The sequence below is a fragment of the Arvicola amphibius genome, chromosome 5 (genome assembly GCF_903992535.2).
Source record: "Arvicola amphibius chromosome 5, mArvAmp1.2, whole genome shotgun sequence".
In the NCBI taxonomy this organism is placed as follows: domain Eukaryota; kingdom Metazoa; phylum Chordata; class Mammalia; order Rodentia; family Cricetidae; genus Arvicola; species Arvicola amphibius.
In genome coordinates this window covers 6,331,305-6,337,328 of record NC_052051.1, presented here as the reverse complement: position 1 = coordinate 6,337,328, position 6,024 = coordinate 6,331,305, and the positions used below count along the sequence as shown (strand labels likewise).

Below are 6,024 nucleotides of genomic sequence, written 5' to 3'. Positions count from 1 at the left end.
TATTTCATAAAACAGACAGACCTGATGGTGGATCCTCTCCCCTCCTAGAAGGGCGACCCCTGTCTGCCCTGTCCGTGGTAACCATGGCTTGCTCTGGAAGACACTGCATTCGTAGGCTTACACTCTCCCACCTACCCCCTAACCCCTGACCCCAACTGGTCCCTGTTTTCCCGACTTCCCTGTCTGACCCACACAAGGCATGTTACGTGAGATACCATCTGTCTGAAGAAAGACCTTGTGTGGATTCTGAGGAAAAAGAGAAGCTCTGGCCCCTTAGCAGCCCCTCCTCCGCCGTCTCTCCCAGGCACTGGCTGCTTTCTGTCTGTTGGACTCTCGCAGGGCGTGGCCCTTCATGTCTATAGCATGCTAGTGTGGAGGAAGGCTCCATCCTTTCCAGGGATGGGTAATAGTCCACTGTACAGATAAACTACATTTTAGTTGTTCATGCTCACTGGTGGCCACGTGGGTCTTATAGCCAGCTTCCAAATCATGGCCGTGTAAAGCCAGCCTCCTGAACCGCAGCATCACAGGCATCTTACCCTGCTGAGCCGTTGCCCTCATTCTTGACTGAATCACCCTGCTTCCTCCGCAGAGGTCATACAATGGCTCTGAGCTTCTTCTCGGGTCTAAGCTGCCCTCCCCTCCTCTCGGTACAGTAGGCACCAAAGCCCTGCCTCACCCTCCCAGCCACTGTCCAGCATAGACTGCCCGAGCCCCCCGCTCCACTGACTCAGGCCTCTGAGAATCTTCCAGCGTGACTGTGTCCATCAGAGAAGCAGATCCACAGCTCAACTGTCCTCTGAGTCTGCAGGTGGAGTGAGGCACCGGGACCAGGGTTGGCAATGGCTGCATTGGGTGACAGTGGGGCATGGAAGGGTAGCTGAAGGAAAAGCCAGTGTCCCTCTGGAACCTGTCAGGAGCCCCGCTCACTCCATGCGTTTATATTCTGGAGAGCATTTGCCAAGTAGAGTCAATCCCCATTTTTGGCAAGAATGGTCCACACCACCACATCTCAAACCCAGGATGCTAACATTTCTTAAGTTCTTTGTATAAAACAATTCATTGTTTTACATAGAATCCACGGATAGTCTTCATGCACTTTTTTTGAAACAGGATCTCATGTAGCCCAGGCTAGCCTTGAACTCATTTTGTAGCTGAGGATAAGATTGAACTTTTGATCCTCCTGCCTCCACCTCCCAAGTCCTGGGATTACAGGGTTGTGCCACTGCATCTGGTTTACGGAGTACCAAGGGTGGGAGTCAGAGCTAAATGCATGCTAGATGAGCACCCATCCTCTCACCTGAGTCACAGTCCCAGCCCTGGAAGGTTCTAGGATGTTCTCTGCTTTCTCTTAGGGTCTGGCCATCCTTGGTGCCCTCTGAAAGATGGCCACCAAGCATCTCTGCTTTGTTGGCCATGTGGGGTTCTCCTCAACAGCACACTCTCCTCGCGGAGTTTGTCTGTCTGTGTCTATCCTTATAAGAATGGCAGGCATGTTGGGTTGTGAGTCTGCCCGCCCTCAGGATGACACAAGGGAACTGAACTCGGAGACCTGTGTATGCCAGGACAGTGCTCTACCCCTGAACTACAACCCGTCCTGTTGTTTGAATCTAGAATGACCCTCATAGGCTCCCGTTTCAAGTTTGGAATGCTCCATTTCTGGGTATTTTGAAGGATGTGGAGCTTTTAGGAGGTGAGGCCTGACTGAAGAAAGCAGGCTCTAAGCCTTTGAAGGTTAAGGCCACTCTGGTTTCCATGGCTCCCCCTGCTTCCTGCCTCGTGGAGCCATGAGGAACTCTCAGCACTAGCTCTGTCTTTCTGAAACCCGGTGCCCAAGTGCACTTTTCCCCCTAAGACGTTTCTGTCATATGTTTTTTCAGAATGACACGCAAAGTTAGTATTGGGGGCACAGAGGAGCAGGAGAGATGGTTTAGCGGTTAAGAACCCTGACTGAGGGGGCTGGAGAGATGGCTCAGCAGTTAAGAGCATTGCCTGCTCTTCCAAAGGTCCTGAGTTCAATTCCCAGCAACCACATGGTGGCTCACAGCCATCTGTAATGGGGTCTGGTGCCCTCTTCTGGCCTGCAGGCATACACATATACAGAATATTGTATACATAATAAATAAATAAATATTTTAAAAAAAGAACCCTGACTGACCTTGCAGAGGAACCTGGGTTCAATTCCCAGCACCCACGTTGGGGGCTCACAGGCATCTGCAACCCCAGTTCAGGGGGGACTGATGAGGAGTGGGTCAAACACCAAGCACTGTCTTAAGGGAACAGAGAGCAAGAGCTTGGCAGGGCAGCAGGACTGGTCCCCTCTGAGCAGCACAGCTTGGCCACCTCCCTAGGCCCTCAGGGGATGCACCCTCACAGATGCCTGCAGGTGGGGACTACCATCTGATGTTGCCGAAGCCCCAGATGGAGCAAGCCACAGGCTCAAAACCCAAGGTCTCACAGACCCAAATCTAGGTACCTCCCACAACAGGACCCTTTCCCTGGTGCCGGCTCATTTTTACAGGGGAGCCATCTTTGGAATTGGCTGTCCCTGTGAACCACCTTCAAGGACAGTCATTCCGTCATGGTGACACTGGCAGAGCCTAGTCCTCCTGTGGCCTGTCATCCACCTGGAACCAGTAAGAGTTCCTCACACTTAGCCTCCAACCTGCTGGCAATAGTAAATATTTTAGGCTTTGCCGCCCGTCTGTTTCCATCAGTCCTGCTCTGTTGCTTACGTGTTGTTTGTTACTGTTCTTGAGACCATCTGGGCTGCAAAGCCCAAGTTTGCTGCCTGGCTCTTTCCGGCGGCGGTCTGCCAACGCTGCCGTCCACCAAGAGCGTTTGTTCTTCCCAGTGTTGAGGACAGAACCCAAGGCCTTGAGCACGCCAGGCAAGCGCCCCACCAGTGAGCCTCAGGCCCAGCTCAGGACACCTTTCAAATCTGTAAATAACCCCGCCCCCAGCACACACACACACACACACACACACACACACTTTTAAGGGCTGCACGTTGCTTCCCTTCCATGGCAGCTGCCCTGGTAACTCCAAGCCCTGTGTGACCCACTGCGAAGCCCAGCCGTTGATGTCTAGGTGGCATGGAAATAGGCATTGCAATCTGCCCATCGGTTCTTCAATGGATGTGCGCCCTCTTAGCCCCCACATTAAAGTGAAGGGTGGTCTCCTGTTCCTGGTGACTGGGTTCCCTGCTTACAAGGCTTGTAGCCCTAAGCAGCTGTGCACCAAGAACTCCGTGAAACCACCCCTCCCCCGTAATTATAGTTTCCAGAGGTTTACTCCGGGTAAAGAATTCCTGTCCTGCCTGAGGCCTTTATAGATCCAGCTGGGCTGGGGGAGGTGAAGGGGGCGCAGGTGGCAAGATCCCGGAAGCAGCTCCAACCTGGAGCAGGAGAGCAGTTTTTCTGGTTCTGGGCTCTGTCAGATGCTTCAGTTTGCCTTTCTTAGGTAGCAGCCCTGTAGGGATTTGCAGGGGGCAGGGGGCTCCCTTGGGGCCCAGGCAGAAGCCTGTCTTTGGAAAGTATGGCCTCTCTTTCTCTACTAGAGAGGAATTAAAAGCTTTGTAGCCGTTGTCTTGGACTTCTGCCAAGTTGTCTTAATGCTACTGTCACCACTGCCTTCCCCTGACCCGGAAGGACCTCTCATACCTACGATGGGAGTTTCCAGAGTGAGGCACCCCAAAGGCAAACATCGCCTCCCGTTTACTTTCAAATGCATGGGCCGAGACTGGAAAATGAAGATACGATTATTATTTTCAATCCAAATTTGAGAAGGTGCAGTGTGTGATACTATTGGGGACCACCAACCAAGTCTGCTGGGAGTGTACCTACTGTGGACTACAGGCAGGATTGTCGGGGGTACTACAGCTATCCCCAGACAGAAGCCCCAGAGAGCTGCTTAGCTGGGACAGGAGGCAAAGGAGACTGTGTGTCAGGGCAAGGGAAGCAGGAACCAGTCGTAAACTGAACAAGACGGGGAGAAGCTGGACAAGCTAGGTATGGGACACAGCTATCTGGAGTCCTCACTACCCAGATAACCAAAGCAAGAGGATCATGGAAGCCCAGGAGCTGGTCCTTACCTCAGCCATGCATGGTGTCATGTGCTTCTAATTCCAGTACTTGGAAGGTTGAGACAGGAGGATTGGTCCAAGTTCTAAGCTAGTCTGGGCTTAGAGACCCTGTCTAAACACACAAAATCAGGCTGGGGGTGTAGCTCAGGCAAGGGTGCTTAGCCTTGCCCCTGGTCAGCTGACAACTTCCCAGAGCATAACTGTTGGCTAGGAATGCCTTCTAGTGGGGTCAGCAAGAGCTGCCCCCTCCTCTGACTGTGAGCAAGGCTGGTTTTCATACTCACTGCACACATCATTACCAGGACAGATCAGAGTGGCCTGGGCTAGGCTGTAAACTCAATTGGGAGTATGCCTGCCTCGCATGCAGAAGGCCCTGGGTTTGATTGCCACCACTGCACAAACCAGAGGTGGTGGGGCACACCTGTAATGCCAGCGCTGGGGAAGTGGAGGCAGAAGGACAGGAGTTCGAGGCCTGTAGCAGCTTGAGGCTAGCCTGGACTACTTGAGACTCTATTTTGATAAACAAGCAAGCAAATAAATAATATGAATGAATAAATAATAGATAGATAGAGAGATAAATAAATAAATAAATAAATAAATAAATGGGTTTGGGTCTATCTGTTTGTATGTAATAGGACAGCCATGGCATCCTCTCCAGAAGGTTAAATAAAAGAAATGAAAACAATGTCTGCCTCCTCTGTGGAGAGTCAGGGCACATGTACTTAGGGTTTTGGATGAAATCCAAAGAGTAAATAGAAATGGTGCAGGTGAGGGGCTTTGTTCTTTCATTCTTTGTTTTGTTTTGAGACAGGGCCTTATTATGCAGCCACGGTTGGCCTGAAACCCACTACGTAGACTAGGCTGGTCCCGAACTCACAGAAACCCGCCAGTCTTTGCTTCCCAAGTCCTGGCAGCTTACTCTTGGATTTCAGGACAGTATCTTAGGCTCTGCAGAGACGCTCCTGTTAATGTTCCCTGTCCTTAACTCGGCGCTCCAAGCAACTGCTCTGCCTCCATCACCAGCATGGATCCAAGGGTCCCTCCACCTTGGTCCCTCCCAGCTCACTTCCTCTTCTTCCCCAGTCAGGCCTGATGTCTCTGGTCCTTGTCACCTCCCCTCAGGCCTCCCTGACCTTGTCCCTATTCTGCCTGTTTTCATTTTTACAGTGCACACTGAGTTTTCTGATCCGTGGAACCTCTAGCTCTGTCAGGCAGCGCCCTGAACAGGAAGAGCCCACGGAGCATCGCAGCTTAGCCAGCCACGGGGGGGGGGGGGGGCAAGCCATCCAATTGCAGCCACCAGCTGCCACCTAGCCATTCATCAGATTTACTCAGAAGTGCAAATCCATGGTTGTGTGGACACTTCCACACTGCTGTAGATGAGAAGGTCAAATCACACCCTTCGAAGTCAGAAACTGTCTATGTCTAGTGGGAGGGAGCTTGGCTGGAGCGATGGATGATGTGACAGACTGCAGTACAGTGTGAAAGAGGTGTGGACGTGTGTGTGTGTGTGTGTGTGTGCACGCAGGCACACATGTGGAGTGTGCAAGGTGCGTGTGTTTGCACCTATGTCTTTCCCTGTTCCTCTATCTTGATTATACTGGATCAGGTAGGTTGGGAACTGGCAGGCGGGACAGAGAAAGATCCACCTACACCTCTGCCTGATTCTGGCTGGAGCCTTTCTGCTGTGCTGAGATGTGGTGGCGGAAGCACAGAGGGACAGAGTGAACACACCAAAACCAGTGCAGGTCTCTCTTTCTCATCTTATAAAGTCACCAAAGGCCGGGCCGTGGTGGCACACGCCTTTAATCCCAGCAAACAGGAGGCAGGGAAAGTTGGATCTCTGATTTTGAGGCCAGCCTGGTCTACAGAACAAGTTCTAGGATAGCCAAGAGAAGCCCTGTCTTGAAAAACAAAAAGTAAAATAAAATAAATCCACT

The 6,024-nt window shown here is 51.8% G+C and overlaps 1 non-coding gene across 1 annotated transcript; it reads left to right on the top strand.

Moving 5' to 3' along the window:
• The first annotated feature begins 5,508 nt into the window (after window positions 1-5,508).
• LOC119815980 lies at window positions 5,509-5,720 on the top strand. The gene has a single exon (XR_005285650.1).
• Window positions 5,721-6,024: the final 304 nt, after the last annotated feature.